The sequence below is a fragment of the Salmo salar genome, chromosome 02 (assembly GCF_965601325.2).
Source record: "Salmo salar chromosome 02, fSalSal1, whole genome shotgun sequence".
Classification (NCBI taxonomy): Eukaryota; Metazoa; Chordata; class Actinopteri; order Salmoniformes; family Salmonidae; genus Salmo; species Salmo salar.
The window spans coordinates 94,367,740-94,385,775 of NC_138292.1; the positions used below are offsets into that span (position 1 = coordinate 94,367,740).

Sequence of the window (18,036 nt, forward strand, 5' to 3'; positions counted from 1 at the left end):
AGAAAGAAATTTCACAAATGAACATTTAACAAGGCACACCTGTAAATTGAAATGCATTCCAGGTGACTACCTCATGGTAGATGACAGGAGATGGTCAAAAGACAAACGTTTTTTAATTTTTTTAAAGTCAAAATCAAACATAATAAAAAGTACATTTGAATGACACTAAGTGGCAGTGTTTTTACAACTAATGCCGGTTTGCCTGAGGCTGATGCCGTGCAGGTGTTGGAACACATGCATATTCACACACTCTCATTCAAACAAACACATACAAGAACACACACATACATGTAATAGTGCCAGACATGCACACAAACATATACAGTTGGCATTGCTGTTATGATTTCAGTTGTCCTTGATGTCCTTTGTTTTAAATGTATTATTTTGTTTTATAATTGTTTTGCATTGTTTGCTGTTTTCTTCTGTCTTTTCCTTTTTTCTCTTTAGTTCATTCTCTTGGTTGTTGGTGCATTGGGGGGTTCTTGGAGGTGGGGAATGGAATTAATTGTATTTTTTTATTAGGGGGAACTGTGGGGGGATCTTGGAGGGTTGAGGGCCAGCTATTGGGGAACTGTGGGGGGGGTTCTTGCACGGTTGAGGGACAGCTATTGGGGAACTGTGGGGGGATCTTGGAGAGTTGAGGGACAGCTATTGGGGAACTGTGGGGGGGTTCTTGGAGGGTTGAGGGCCAGCTATTGGGGAACTGTGGGGGGGGTTCTTGCAGGGTTGAGGGACAGCTATTGGGGAACTGTGGGGGGGATCTTGGAGGGTTGAGGGACAGCTATTGGGGAACTGTGGGGGGGATCTTGGAGGGTTGAGGGACAGCTATTGGGGAACTGTGGGGGGATCTTGGAGGGTTCGGGTTTCACTAGATTGTGATCATGAAAAAGGAAACTATGACATATATTTTATATCACTATCATGCACACGCACCCTCACACATAAGGATGGCTCTGTTGTGGACAGACTGATACATGTTGGATAGTGTCTTGATGCTGTATTGTTTGTCCTTCATGTTCTAATACTTTAACCTCTATGGGCTAGGTGGGACGCTTGCGTCCCACCTACTCAACAGCCAGTGTAATCCCATGGCGCGATATTCAAATACCTCAAAAATGCAAAAACTTCAATTTTTCAAACATATGACTATTTTACACCATTTTAAAGACAAGACTCTCGTTAATCTAACCACACTGTCCGATTTCAAAAAGGCTTTACAACAAAAGCAAAACATTAGATTATGTCAGCAGAGTACCCAGCCAGAAATAATCAGACACCCATTTTTCAAGCTAGCATATAATGTCACATAAACCCAAACCACAGCTAAATGCAGCACTAACCTTTGATGATCTTCATCAGATGACAACCCTAGGACATTATGTTATACAATACATGCATGTTTTGTTCAATCAAGTTCATATTTATATCAAAAACCAGCTTTTTACATTAGCATGTGACTAGCATTCCCACCGAACACTGCCGGTGAATTTACTAAATTACTCACGATAAACGTTCACAAAAACATAACAATTATTTTAAGAATTATAGATACAGAACTCCTCTATGCACTTGATATGTCCGATTTTAAAATAGCTTTTCGGTGAAAGCACATTTTGCAATATTCTAAGTAGATAGCCCGGCATCACAGGGCTAGCTATTTAGACACCCAGCAAGTTTAGCATTCACCAAAGTCAGATTTACTATAAGAAAAATGTTATTACCTTTGCTGTCTTCGTCAGAATGCACTCCCAGGACTTCTACTTCAATAACAAATGTTGGTTTGGTCCCAAATAATCCATTGTTATATCCAAATAGCGGCGTTTTGTTCGTGCGTTCAAGACACTATCCGAAAGGGTAAATAAGGGTTACGAGCACGGCGCATTTCGTGACAAAAAAATTCTAAATATTCCATTACCGTACTTCGAAGCATGTCAACCGCTGTTTAAAATCAATTTTTATGCAATTTTTCTCGTAAAAAAGCGATAATATTCCGACCGGGAAATCGTTTTTATTACAAAGAGAGTGAAAGTAAAAGCATGCTATCCCCTCATGCACGAGCCTCAGTCTAATGGCCCTCTGATAGAGCACTTGCCAAACGCGCTAATGTGTTTCAGCCTGGGGATGGAATTACATCGTTCAGCTTTTTCCCGCCTTCTGAGAGCCCATGGGAGCCGTAGGAAGTGTCACGTCATGCCAGAGATCCCCTGTATTTTTTAGAGATGATCAAGGAGGGCAAGAAATGGTCAGACAGGCCACTTCCTGTAAGGAATCTTCTCAGGTTTTGGCCTGCCAAATGAGTTCTGTAATACTCACAGACACCATTCAAACAGTTTTAGAAACTTTAGGGTGTTTTCTATCCAAAGCCAATAATTATATGCATATTCTAGTTACTGGGCAGGAGTAGTAACCAGATTAAATCGGGTATGTTTTTTATACGGCCGTGCAAATACTGCCCCCTAGCCCCGCCAGTAGGTTACAGTAGGTTGTATCTCTCTAGGTCACGCCAGTAGGTTACAGTAGGTTGTATCTCTCTAGGTCATGCCAGTAGGTTACAGTAGGTTGTATCTCTCTAGGTCATGCCAGTAGGTTACAGTAGGTTGTATCTCTCTAGGTCATGCCAGTAGGTTACAGTAGCTTGTATCTCTCTAGGTCATGCCAGTAGGTTACAGTAGGTTGTAACTCTCTAGGTCATGCCAGTAGGTTACAGTAGGTTGTATATCTCTAGGTCATGCCAGTAGGCTACAGTAGGTTGTAACTCTCTAGGTCATGCCAGTAGGCTACAGTAGGTTGTAACTCTCTAGGTCATGCCAGTAGGTTACAGTAGGTTGAAACTCTCTAGGTCATGCCAGTAGGTTACAGTAGGTTGTATCTCTCTAGGTCATGCCAGTAGGTTACAGTTGGTTGTATCTCTAGGTCATGCCAGTAGGTTACAGTAGGTTGTATCTCTCTAGGTCATGCCAGTAGGTTACAGTAGGTTGTAACTCTCTAGGTCATGCCAGTAGGCTACAGTAGGTTGTAACTCTCTAGGTCATGCCAGTAGGTTACAGTAGGTTGTATCTCTCTAGGTCATGCCAGTAGGTTACAGTAGGTTGTATCTCTCTAGGTCATGCCAGTAGGTTACAGTAGGTTGTATCTCTCTAGGTCATGCCAGTAGGTTACAGTAGGTTGTAACTCTCTAGGTCATGCCAGTAGGTTACAGTAGGTTGTATCTCTCTAGGTCATGCCAGTAGGTTACAGTAGGTTGTATCTCTCTAGGTCATGCCAGTAGGTTACAGTTGGTTGTATCTCTCTAGGTCATGCCAGTAGGTTACAGTAGGTTGTAACTCTCTAGGTCATGCCAGTAGGTTACAGTAGGTTGTATCTCTCTAGGTCATGCCAGTAGGTTACAGTAGGTTGTAACTCTCTAGGTCATGCCAGTAGGTTACAGTTGGCTGTATCCAAGTGGAAACAATTATCAACCCAATGTGGAAAGTGTTGAATTTGGTCAACAACAAAATGAATGGCTTATTTGCTACGTGAGGTTTACTTGATCTAACAGAAGTTTCGTAATGATTATGTTGTTATGTGGACACGTGACATACCGACAACTTTGATAAAAACACTATAGGAGTTGTCTCCAGATCGCTATGCATATTCATGCTAGTAGCTTAGCATCTCTCTCCATTGAATACAGGCGGTTGACGACAACAACCCTCATAGAATATAAACAATAGATTACAATAATAAGATGAATCCACCAATCCAAAGATAGGATAGGTGGGAGCGAGACAACCCACAGTGCAGCTTTGTGGACAACGACTCCCCTTGTTAGGGCAGAGAGACATCTTGTCAGTATATCCATAATCTTTGGTGTAGCCAACCCAACTCTCACATGGCTCTATTGGGGGACACGGTGTGTAGTAAAACATCACTACATTAAAATCACTACATGCCGTGGCCCCCAGTCTGCGGTCAGCAGATAGACCCTTCTCAAATATATATGTTAAGTCACTTTTTGGAAAAGGAACGGAGAAAACAAGGGGTAGCTTGTCTCTACGCCGTCTGATTCTAGACATATCAGTCATCATCCCAGGGCCCTCCGTTGAAGAGGTATTGACGAGCCAACTCCGAATATCCAAAGTTAAAAACTAATTGAAGGCGGTACTTACTGGTGTTAATCAGATCTCCTGTCTCCTCCTCTTCATCTTCCAATGTGACAGTAATCTCTCCTTCCTTCTTCACTCCAAAAACAGCATCATCCTCTTCTTCCTCTTGTTTAACTGAAACGTCTTTCTCTTCATCTTTCACTGTAACAGCCTCACCCTCTACTTCTTGTTTTACTGTAACATCCTCCTCTTCCTCCTCTTCTTTTACTGTAACATCCTCCTCCTCTTTCACTCTGAACACATCTTCTTCTTTAACTGTAACGTCTTTCTCTTCTTCTTTCACTGTAACAGCCTCACCCTCTACTTCTTGTTTTACTGTAAGATCCTCTTCTTCCTTCTCCTCTTTCACGACAATGTTCAGCCCCAGAGCTTCTTTCTCCGTCCAGCAGACCTCCTCTTCTTTAACAGGAGGGGAGTAGTTTAGGGAGCTCATGTTCGGGGATGTTAGCTAGCTAGCTATCATTAGCGACTAGGCTAATGCTAACTTAACCAGCCAGCTACTATAGCTGACTAATAAAAAATAACGTAATATTAAATTAAATGGGTTAACAAGTAGATACGACAGAAGTGTGTCTAAAACACAGTAGGTAATATACACCGAAAGCGTCTAAATAGCTTGAATCTTTCGGCTATGTTGGCTAGCAAGCTACCGAGGTGGTTGACGAGCTGTTTATGAAGAACCGTCCACTAGATTATACGTCACGCTGCAGCATCGCCTGAAAGACGCACATCGCCGTCTGCTGACTGGAGGGAAACGCAGTTGAGGATCACATTTTATTTTCAGACAAAGATTATTTTACATGGATTTAATGAAATAATACTATTATATTGAGACATACAAAGACAGGAATGTGGTGATTGATTAGTGAGAATAAAAAATGTTTACTACAGCACATTTAAGGCAGTTTCATTCTGTCAAACAACATATAAATAAGTAGCCAGCTACTGTAGGTCTATACTGCTCCTACATGGTGTAACAATACATCATGTAGCTGTATATAATGAACAGACTAGGTCTATACTGCTCCTACATGGTGTAACAATACATCATGTAGATGTATATAATGAACAGACTAGGTCTATACTGCTCCTACATGGTGTAACAATACATCATGTAGATGTATATAATGAACAGACTAGGTCTATACTGCTCCTACATGGTGTAACAATACATCATGTAGATGTATATAATGAACAGACTAGGTCTATACTGCTCCTACATGGTGTAACAATACATCATGTAGATGTATATAATTAACAGACTAGGTCTATACTGCTCCTACATGGTGTAACAATACATCATGTAGATGTATATAATTAACAGACTAGGTCTATACTGCTCCTACATGGTGTAACAATACATCATGTAGATGTATATAATGAACAGACTAGGTCTATACTGCTCCTACATGGTGTAATAAATACTTATTTCCCTCATTAAAATGCAAATCAATTCATAAAATTTTTGACGTGTTTTTCTGGATTTTTGTTGTTGTTATTCTGTCTCTCACTGTTCAAATAAACCTACCATTAAATTTATAGACTGATAATTTCTTTTTCAGTGGGCAAACGTACAAAATCAGCAGGGGATGAAATACTTTTTTCCCTCACTGTACATCATTTAGATGTATATAATGAACAGACTAGGTCTATACTGCTCCTACATGGTGTAACAATACATCATGTAGATGTACACTACCGTACAAAAGTTTGGGGTCACTTAGAAATGTCCTTAATTTTGAAAGAAAATCAAATTTTTTGTCCATTAAAATAACATCAAATTGATCAGAAATACAGTGTAGACATTGTTAAGGTTGTAAAAGACAATTGTAGCTGAAAACCGCAGTTTTTTTATAGAATATCTACATAGACGTAAAGAGGCCCATTATCAGCAACCATCACTCCTTTGTTCCAATGGCACGTTGTGTTAGTTCCCACATATGCTGAGCACTTGTTGGCAGCATATCCTTCACTCTGCGGTCCGATTCATCCCAAACCATCTCATAGGCATAGTTGTGTTGTCTTCACAGTTAACTCTAATGAACTTATCTTCTGCAGCAGAGGTAACTCTGGGTCTTCCTTTCCTGTGGCAGTCCTCATGAGAGCCAGCTTCATCATAGCGATGGATGGTTTTTGCGACTGCACTTGAAGAATCTTTCAAAGTTTTTGAAAGTTTACGCATTGACTGACCTTCATGTGTTAAAGTAATGATGGACTGTCATTTATTTTTGCTTATTTGAGCTGTTCTTGCCATAGTATAGACTTAGTCTTTCAGCAAATAGGGCTATCTTCTGTATACCACCCCTACCTTGTCACAACACAACTGATTAGCTCAAATGCATTAAGAAAGAAAGAAATTCCGCAAATGAACATTTAACAAGGCACACCTGTTAATTGAAATGCATTCCAGGTGACTACCTCATGGTAGATAGATTATAGGAGATAGAATGATGGTCAAAAGATAAAAATCTAAATAAAACATAATAAAAGTACATTTGAATGACACTAAGTGGCAGTGTTTTTACAACTAATGCCGGTTTGCCTGAAGCTGATGCCGTGCAGGTGTTGGTACACATGCATATACACACACTCTCATTCAAATAAACACATACAAGAACACACACATACATGTACTAGTGCCAGACATGCACAAAAACATAGACAGTTGGCATTGCTGTTATGATTTTAGTTGTCCTTGATGTCATTTGTTTTAAATGTATTATTTTGTTTTATAATTTTTTTGCATTGTTGTTTGCTGTTTTCTTCTGTCTTTTCCTTTTTTCTCTTTAGTTCATTCTCTTGGTTGTTGGTGCATTGGGGGGTTCTTGGAGGTGGGGAATGGAATTCATTGTATTTTTTATTTTTTCTTCCGAGGGGGGGGGGGGTCTCGAATGGTATGAGGGAACCCTATTGGGGAGCAGTGGGGGGATCTTGGAAGGTTCGGGTTTTAAAAGATTGTGATCGTGAAAAAGGAAACTATGACCTACATTTTATATCACTATCATGCACACGCACCCTCACACATAAGGATGGCTCTGTTGTGGAAAGACTGATACATGCTTGATAGTGTCTTGATGCTGTATTGTTTGTCCTTCATGTTCTAATACTTTAATGTTACCCCTTCCTTGTGTTTTTTGTAATAAATAATAATATATATATATTTTTTTTAATCAGTCGGGGTCTAAACTTACTGTTGAGAGTTAGAATAGAAGAATAGACAAGGTGTCATTTAGAAATGTGGTTGTGCATCAGCAGTTTTTCTCTTGAAAAAAAATAAAGAGGTGGGGAAAAGTACATTCTACACAAATGACCTTCATTATATCAAAGAACAAATGTGTGTGTCTGAGGGGAAATTAACTTTCATACAGCCAAAAGGGGTGAGAAGTTATACCAATATCAGTGGACAATTTGCACTGCTGCTAAAACACATCCCCACAGCATGATGCTGCCACCACCATGCTTCACCGTAGGGATGGTGCAAATTTTCCTCCAGACGTGACACTTGGCATTCAGGCCAAAGTGTTCAATCTTGGTTTAATCAGACCAGAGAATCTTGTTTCTCATGGTCTGAGAGTCCTTTAGGTGCCTTTTGGCAAACTCCAAGTGGGCTGTCATGTGCCTTTTACTGAGGAGTGGCTTCCGTCTGGCCTCTCTACCATAAACGCCTGATTGGTGGAGTGCTGCAGAGATGATGGTCCTTCTGGAAGGTTCTCCCATCTCCACAGAGGAACTCTGGAGCTCTGTCAGAGTGACCATCGGGTTCTTGGTCACCTCCCTGACCAAGGCCCTTCTCCCCCGATTGCTCAGTTTGGCCGGGCGGCCAGCTCTTGGAAGAGTCTTGGTGGTTCCAAACTTCTTCCATTTCAGAATGATGGAGGCCACTGTGTTCTAGGGGACCTCCAATGCTGCAGACATTTTTGGAACCCCTCCCCAGATCTGTGCCTCAAAACAATCCTGTCTCAGCACTCTACGGACAATACCTTTGACCTCATGGCTTGGTTTTTGCTCTGACATGCACTGTGAACTGTGGGACCTTATATAGAGAGGTGTGTGCCTTTCTAAATCATGTGCAATATATTGAATTTACCACAGGTGGACTCCAATCAAGTTGTAGAAACATCTCAAGGATGATTAGTGAAATCAGGATGCATCTGAGCATAATTTCGAGTCTCATAGCAAATGGTCTGAATACTTAAGTACATTTGTAAAAATGTCTAAAAACCTGTTTTGGGATTGTATGTATATTGCTGGCAGAGTTTTCTAACATTTGTTTTTAACCTTTATTTAACTAGGCAAGTCAATTAAGAACAAATTCTTGTTTTCAATGGTGACCTATGAACAGTGGCTTAACTGCCTTGTTCAGGGGCAGAACAACAGATTTGTACCTTGTCAGCTCAGAGATTTGAACTTGCAACCTTTTGGTTACTAGTCCAACGCTCTAACCACTTGGCTACCCTGCTGCCTCTTGCAGTTTTGTTCAAAGTCATGTGATACGTGGCATAGAAAAGTCCAATCTTAGGAGAGTACATGGGAGGCACTATACTGTGTATCTGCAGGTGTCTATCTGGTCAAAACCACTGATACAGGTGCCCCTCTACCCTCTGGTGGGATGGATCATGTCTACAGAGAAACCTAGATTCAAATACTTAGATGTGTGTGTATTGGGTATATGTTGTGAAATTGTTAGATATTACTTGTCAGATATTACTGCACTGTCGGAGATAGATACACAAGCATTTCGCTACACCCACATTAATATCTGCTAAACATGTGTATGATAAAATGTGATTTGATTTTTATTTGAAATAAACGTCCTATTTATCAAAGGTGCTTTTTTCTGGGGTCAAAATGACTCCAAAGGATTTGAATTAAAAGTCCATTTTGATAAAGAAACACTAAACCATGATTTATATATATTAAAAACAAGTTGTTTGACAAAGTCATTAAAAATTGGAAGAATTGAATGAACCACATTTTGGCTATGATAAAAGATATGCCTCTGGGGTCAAAATGATCCATGTCAGAAGTATGGTTCAATGCAAATATGTAGTGGGTGTAAAGTTTGTTTTAAATTCTCACTCATTAAAAACAAATCAATCAACACATGCTTCTCTTTAAACGACTTAATATAATATTAAACTTTTCTGAAATAAATGAAAAATAAACGTTTGGTTCCTCAACTGCGTTGCCCTCCAGTCAGCAGATGGCGATGTGCGTCTTTTAGGTTCAGGCGATGACGCCAGTGTGACGTATAATCTAGTGGACGGGACGCTCCTTCAACAACAACAGTTAGTCAGACACCTCGGTCGCTTTCTAGCAAACATAGCTACAACATTCACGCTCTTTACACTGGTTTGGTGTATATTAGTCGCAGTGTTTTAAACACACGTCTGTCGTATGTACTTGTTGGCCCATTTAATTATATATTTACGTTGTTTGTCAGCTAGCTGGTTTGCTAAGTTAGCTTAGAACTAGGCTAGTCGCTAATGCTAGCTAGCTAACATCTCCGACCATGAGTTCACTAAGCTACTCTCCTCCTGCTATAGACGAGATGGTCTGCTGGACGGAGAAAGAAGCTCTAGTGAAAGAGGAGGAGGAAAAGAAAGATGTTACAATACAAAAACAAGTAGAGTGTGAAGCTGTTACCGTGAAAGAAGAAGAAGAGAAAGACGTTTCAGTGAAAGAAGAGGAAGACTCGTTCAGAGTGAAAGAGGATGTTACAGTAAAAGAAGAGGAGGAAGAGGAGGATGCCGTTTTTGGAGTGAAAGAAGAGGAGGAGGGGGAGATGACTGTCACATTGTAGGAAGAAGAGGACGTTGGAGATCTGTTTAACACCAGTAAGTAACGTCTCTGCAGTCGTTGAACCAATATACATTTACATTTACGTCATTTAGCAGACGCTCTTATCCAGAGCGACTTACAGTAGTGAATGCATACATTTCATACAATTTCATACATTTCATACATTTTTTATCTGTGCTGGCCCCCCGTGGGAAACGAACCCACAATCCTGGTGTTGCAAACACCATGCTCTACCAACTGAGCTACAGGGAAGGCTACTGAGCTACAGGGAAGGCTAATATGCAGTAAAGGGGTTCTACACTTTAATGTTGTTCTGTAGGAATGGCTGAAGCTACACTGTAACGTGTAGAACATCAAGAGTGGACCATCAACAAAACGTTAACAATTGATCAAATGCATCCAATGACAATGCCTGAAATACTGTAGTCCTCAATATCTCCTATTAGATTAGCCCAAGATGTTCTCTTAAAGGGGCAATCAGCAGTTGTTACATCCATTTTGGGACTTATACATTAATGATATGTACCCATTGTTTCTTGAAGAAATCCCTTATAAATGCCTCATGAGCTTAGTTCAACTGTCGTACCCCATCAGAACCCAAAATATAAGCTTTTTTTAACTCCAATGTTTGTCAGTAAATATAAACAAACACTCTATATCCTCAAAACATGGTTAAAACTAGAATGTTGATATCATGGATGGTTGCATTTCTCCAGCCCCATCCCTCAGCTTTTTACCGAAACGGGCAGGGAGTACGCTTTGTTATTGTTTCTACTGCTGATTGCTGCCCCCGTTACTCCTCAAGGTCCAAGGACTGTATGTTATTTTCAGAGGTAGACTGGCTCTGGCAGCTAAAATAGTCAAATATTCCATCATCAAATCAAATTTATTTATATAGCCCTTCTTACATCAGCTGATATCTCAAAGTGCTGTACAGAAACCCAGCCAAAAACCCCAAACAGCAAGCAATGCAGGTGTAGAAGCACAGTGGCTAGGAAATACTCCCTAGAAAGGCCAAAACCTAGGAAGAAACCTAGAGGAACCAGGCTATGAGGGGTGGCCAGTCCTTTTCTGGCTGTGCCGGGTGGAGATTATAACAGAACATGGCCAAGATGTTTAAATGTTCATAGATGACCAGCATGGTCAAATAATAATAATCACAGTAGTTGTCGAGGGTGCAACATGTCAGCACCTCAAGAGTAAATGTCAGTTGGCTTTTCATAGCCAATCATTGAGAGTATCTCTACCGCTCCTGCTGTCTCTAGAGAGTTGAAAACTGCAGGTCTGGGACAGGCAGCATGTTCGGTGAACAGGTCAGGGTTCCAAAGCTGCAGGCAGAACAGTTGAAACTGGAGCAGCAGCACGGCCAGGTGGACTGGGGACAGCAAGGAGTCATCATGCCAGGTAGTCCTGATGCATGGTCCTAGGGCTCAGGTCCTCCGAGAGAGAGAGTAAGAAAGAAAGAGAGAGAATTAGAGAGAGCATACTTAAATTCACACAGGACACCGGATAAGACAGGAGAAATACTCCAGATATAACAGACTGACCCTAGACCCCCGACACAAACTACTGCAGCATAAATACTGGAGGCTGAGACAGGGGGGTCAGGAGACACTGTGGCCCATTCGACGATCCCCCCTGACAGGGCCAAACAGGCAGGATATAACCCTACCCACTTTGCCAAAGCACAGCCCCCACACCACTAGAGGGATATCTTCAACCACCAACTTACCATCCTGAGACAAGGCCGAGTATAGCCCACAAAGATCTCCGCCACGGCACAACCCAAGGGGGGGTGCCAACCCAGACAGGAAGACCACGTCAGTGACTCAACCCACTCAAGTGACGCACCCCTCCTAGGGACGGCATGGAAGAACACCAGTAAGCCAGTGACTCAGCCCCTGTAATAGGGTTAGAGGCAGAGAATCCCAGTGGAGAGAGGGGAACCGGCCAGGCAGAGACAGCAAGGGCGGTTCGTTGCTCCAGAGCCTTTCCGTTCACCTTCACACTCCTGGGCCAGACTACACTCAATCATAGGACCTACTGAAGAGATGAGTCTTCAGTAAAGACTTAAAGGTTGAGACCGAGTCTGCGTCTCTCACATGGGTAGGCAGACCATTCCATAAAAATTGAGCTCTATAGGAGAAAGCCCTGCCTCCAGCTGTTTGCTTAGAAATTCTAGGGACAATTAGGAGGCCTGCGTCTTGTGACCGTAGCGTACGTGTAGGTATGTACGGCAGGACCAAATCGGAAAGATAGGTAGGAGCAACCCCATGTAATGCTTTGTAGGTTAGCAGTAAAACCTTGAAATCAGCCCTTGCCTTAACAGGAAGCCAGTGTAGGCTAGCACTGGAGTAATATGATCAAATGTTTTGGTTCTAGTCAGGATTCTAGCAGCCGTATTTAACACTAACTGAAGTTTATCTAAATATGAATCGATTCTCAATTGCGATAAGTTTCTAGAAACATAAATCACTGTACTTTCATATCACATCAAAATCATTTCACACAATACTTTCATATCACATCGTAACAAGTAACGCCCCAAACGGTAAACCAAATTAGTTTCTCGTCATTTCTCCTTCCTTCGGGCTTCTTTTTCTTCTTTGGACTTTATATGGCGGTTGGCAACCAACTTTAAGGTGCATTTACCACCACCAACTGGACTGGGGTGTGGACCTCAGTTCATCTTTCAATCACCCACATGGGTATATACCAAGACAGTCGTGAAGAGGGCACAACAAAACCTTTTCCATGGGTCCCCAGATCCTCAAAAGCTAATACAGCTGCACCATCGAGAGCATCCTGACCGGTTGCATCACCGCCTGGTATGGCAACTGCTCGGCATCTGACCATAAGGCGCTACAGAGGGTAGTGCGAACGGCCCAGTACATCACTGTGGCCAAGCTTCCTGCCATCCAGGACCTATATAATAGGCGGTGTCAGAGGAAAGCCCATAAAATTGTCAGAGACTCCAGTCACCCAAGTTTTAAACAGTTTTCTCTGCCACCGCACTGCAAGCGGTACCGGAGCGCCAAGTCTAGGACCAAAAGCCTCCTCAACAGCTTCTACCCCCAAGCCATAAGACTGCTGAACAATTCATAAAATCGCCACTGGACAATTTACATTGACCCCCCCACCCCCCTCACTTTTGTGCACTGCTGCTACTCGCTGGTTGTTTGTTACCTATGCATAGTCACTACGCCTCTACCTTCATGTACAGATTACCTCAACTAGCCTGTACCCCCACACACTGACTCGGTACCGGTGCCCCCTGTATATAGCCTGGTTATTTTTAATCTTATTGTGTTACTTTTTATTTTAGTCTATTTTATGTCTTGGACCGCTGCGCCACTCAGGAGCCCCAAAATCATGTTCTAGTGCTGTCCCCAATTAGAGTCATCTGTTATTTCTACCAATCGATTGGTTGAAATGTTATGTGTATTTTTCCATATATAGACACACCTCATGTGTTTTAATAAAATCAACTGTATGTACTGAACTGGTCTGATGCTTTAAGCTGTTTGATCAAATAATTAAGACACACAAATGACTGGAGGGAGCCAGAGATCAAGATAACCTAACCAGAAGGAGAAGAATTCTGCCGTTATGCTCCTATAGTTTCCGGTAATGGGCTACACCAGCGGTCGTTATGCTCCTATAGTTTCCAGTAATGGGCTACACCAGCGGTCGACAACCTTTTCCATTTGGAGTGGCAAGTTATCTCACCGTTTCTACCAACCTGCGTGCCAGTTATGATTTTCATATGCACATTTTACTGGAACAGTTTCATTTAATTTATAATAGTATCTCAAAATCATTGTCTGTGATTAATCTACATTCTATCTAAATGAAAATTATACAAATCTAAAAGTAACTTTTATTGCCATTGCCATCTATGTAAAAAAAACGCAAGTAAAACTAAATGCATGCTATTCAATCGATCACTGCCCGCACCTGCTCGCCCGTCCAGCATCACTACTCTGGATGGTTCTGACTTAGAATACGTGGAAAACTACAAATACCTGGGTGTCTGGTTAGACTGTAAACTCTCCTTCCAGACTCACATTAAGCTTCTCCAATCCAAAATTATATCGAGAATCGGCTTCCTATATCGCAACAAAGCATCCTTCACTCATGCTGCCAAACATACCCTCGTAAAACTGACCATCCTACCGATGCTCGACTTCGGTGATGTCATTTATAAAATAGCCTCCAACACTCTACTCAACAAACTGGATGCAGTCTATCACAGAGCCATCCGTTTGGTCACCAAAGCCCCGTACACTACCCACCATTGCGACCTGTACGCTCTTGTTGGTTGGCCCTCGCTTCATACTCGTCGCCAAACCCACTGGCTACAGGTTATCTACAAGTCTCTGCTAGGTAAAGCCCCGCCTTTTCTCAGCTCACTGGTCACCATAGCAGCACCCACTCATAGCACGCGCTCCAGCAGGTATATCTCACTGGTCACCCCCAAAGCCAATTCATCCTTTGGCTGTCTTTCCCTCCAGTTCTCTGCTGCCAATGACTTGAACGAACTGCAAAAATCTCTGAAGCTGGAGACTCATATCTCCCTCACTAGCTTTAAGCACCAGCTGTCAGAGCAGCTCACAGATCACTGCACCTGTACATAGCCCATCTATCTACCTACCTCATCCCCATACTGTATTTATTTATTTATTTATTTTATTTATTTATTTATCTTGCTCCTTTGCACCCCAGTATCTCTACTTTCACATTCATCTTCTGCACATCTACCATTCCAGTGTTTAATTGCTATATTGTAATTACTTCACCACCATGGCCTGTTTATTGCTTTAACTTACCTCATTTGCACTCACTGTATGTAGACTTTTGTTTTCTTTTGTTCTACTGTATTATTGACTGTATGTTTTGTTTATTCTATGTGTAACTATGTGTCGAATTGCTATGCTTTATCTTGGCCAGGTCGCAGTTGCAAATGAGAACTTGTTCCCAACTAGCCTACCTGGTTAAATAAAGGTGAAATTAAAAAAAATAAAAATAAATGTATGGGTTCTACAGTAGGTCTATGTTGTTAGGTGAAGTTATGGGTCCTACAGTAGGTCTATGTTATTGTTGTGTGAAGTTATGGGTCATACAGTAGGTCTATGTTGTTGTTAGGTGAAGTTATGGGTCCTACAGTAGGTCTATGTTGTTGTTAGGTGAAGTTATGGGTCCTACAGTAGGTCTATGTTATTGTTAGGTGAAGTTATGGGTCCTACAGTACGTCTATGTTATTATTAGGTGAAGTTATGGGCCAATTGGTTAAAAACTTTGTGTACAAACCCTTATTGTCAGGCTGATGGCAAAGCTAGCTAAAGAGTATTTTACTGGTTGAAGTGTTTAACTATAAATCAGTTGATTTGCGACAATAACACAAACATATTAAGCAGGTGATTCAAACGAGCCTTACAGTTATAATCCAAAAGTAAGCAACCTGTAAATGGAGGCTATTTTTGCTGTCAGCCTATGAGAACTCCCCTGAGTTTTCCCCCACGGTGGTGAAGTAGTGAATAGACACAGAGCTTAATGTGAGTTTCCTTGAGTACCACTCCTGATCTAGTGCTGTAATATTCAGAATACATTGTGAAAAACTAAAATCTTTGCTCACCAGTTTTTGCTCCAGGCAGATATACTACATCCATAACTAGTGGTTTCCTCATTACCAGATATACTACATCCATAACTAGTGGTTTCCTCATTACCAGATATACTACATCCATAACGAGTGGTTTCTTCATTAGCAGGGAGGTGTTTCTGCAATCAAATTTCATGTGCATTGCCCTCGTGCTGCAATTTTAGAAAACACAGAAAGGGACCTATATTGGAGACCAAAAGTCGTCTGGTACACTGCTTAGAGTTTCAACAACTTTAATACCTTATTTCTAGTTACTACTAATGTGAAAACAAGACAAAATATGATTGTTGCTAAGTTGACTATCTTAATTGTCAAATAATTGAACAGACGTCAATTGTTGTACAACTTCATGGGTACGATCTGGGCATCACCTTTTACTTCAAATAAACAGTGGATTTCTGCTGTTGTGGGACTTTAACTGTCTGTCTGACTTTGTTGTTCACACAGGAGAGAGACGTGACTATCGTGGACCCTCTGGGGAGCCTCAAAAACCTCATGATGCTGAGGAGGCAGAGAAGAGTCTCTCCACATCAGAACACCTCAAGAAACACCTGCAGAGACCCACAGGGAAGAGATCTCACTGCTGCTCTGACTGTGGGAAGATATTCACCTCCTCATCAGGCATTAAAATTCATCAGAGAATCCACAAAGGAGAGAAACCTTTTAGCTGTACTCAATGTGGGAAGAGTTTTACTCAATCAACCAGCCTGATATCACACCAGAGAACACACACAGGAGAGAAATCTTATAGCTGTGATGAATGTGGGAAGGGTTTTGTTACATCTAGCGGTCTGACTAGACACCGGAGAACACACACAGGAGAGAAATCTTATAGCTATGCTCAATGTGGAAAGAGCTTTACTGAGTCTAGCTGTCTGAGTAAACACACAGGAGAGAAATCTTATAGCTGTGCTCAATGTGGGAAGAGCTTTACTGAGTCTAGCTGTCTGACTAAACACCTTAGAACACACACAGGAGAGAAATCGTATAGCTGTGCTCAATGTGGGAAGAGTTTTACTCAGTCAACCAGCCTGATATCACACCAGAGAAAACACACACAGGAGAGAAATCTTATTGCAGTGCTCAATGTGGGAAGAGTTTTACTACGTCTAGCAAGCGGACTACACACCATATAACACATACAGGAGAGAAACTTCAGCTGTGATCAGTGTGACCAGAGATAATCTGATAAAATACCTCAATTAATGAATTAATGTCACAGTGTAGAATGTTTTAACATTGTAGGAGTATATTAATGATGTCACAATGTAGAACCCTAAACGTTTGTCCCCTGTTCTATTGATTTCAGCGTGATATGGATATTAGCTTCAGGGGGAAAATCCAGGCTCTGAATTGAAAGAGTATTATTTATGTGATTTAACAAACAGTGACTAACACAAAAAGAGTTGTGTTACACTTACCACGTTGGTGACCCACTTGAATCAAAGTGCATCACTCCAAAATATAGCTGACTGTCTTCTGCAGGTTGTCCTCTAACCAGTGAGGTAAAAGATATCTCCCATTTCCATGTGTTTTTTTAGTTGTGTTAGTTTCAACAGCACGTACAACCTGATTTCCCCCTTATTGATATCAGTGATTTATTGCTACTTGTCAAAACAACAGCGTTTTTGGTGCTTGTGCAGTTTATAAGGTGCTTGTTTAAAAAAATACAAGTAATATGATTATTGTGGCAGATGTTTGTGTATACAGAATGGCACATTTTATGTTTCAGGTTTTCAATATATCCCAAACTGTTTCTGCATGTTGGTTATTGATTTGGACACGTTAAAACTGTGTTTTGACATTGGGGCTATCCCACCTAGCAACATGTTGTTGAAAATAAGACTATGCCTGACATCCAATATATGTTCGGTTGCAGTTGAAAGTGAAAGTTGAGAAGATGTCTTTTCTGGTCGTTTTGTCAATGACTTGAAAACAACTTCATTTCAACGTGCCTGCAGCCTATACACATGGACGCAGTATAATAAATTGGTCTATAATCAATTTTATGAACAATCCTACATCACTCCAGTATTTATTTACAACATTCATGTGCTAAATGTCTTTATTCCACTACTGAAGAAGCATGACTCAAATCACATCATATTTCAAACATCCAGCCTGACAAAATATACATTTTATGCCTCACCATTAAGTGAATTATTGCTAATACATATTAACAAAGGGGTGTACATTTGGTTTTTATATTTCATGTTTAATATTCATGTAAGATTTAGTAATCATAATTATTTATGCAACCAACTGACAATCTTTGGGTACAATTATATTGACATTGTTACCCTGCTTTTAGAATATCAGGGTTCATTCTCAGATGTGCCAACCCAAATGTACTAGAGCATGACATTGGGGACTGGGCCCGATCCAACAACCTGCCTATTGAGTGAACCCTGAAAAGAGAGAGAAGCT

General features: G+C 41.2%; 1 long non-coding RNA gene across 1 annotated transcript; it reads left to right on the top strand.

The window, feature by feature from the left end:
• Nucleotides 1-9,417: 9,417 nt before the first annotated feature.
• On the top strand, nt 9,418-17,627 carry LOC145863456 (uncharacterized). The gene is made up of 2 exons (XR_014382470.1): nt 9,418-9,982; nt 16,057-17,627. It is a non-coding gene; the product is annotated as an uncharacterized LOC145863456 (long non-coding RNA).
• Nucleotides 17,628-18,036: the final 409 nt, after the last annotated feature.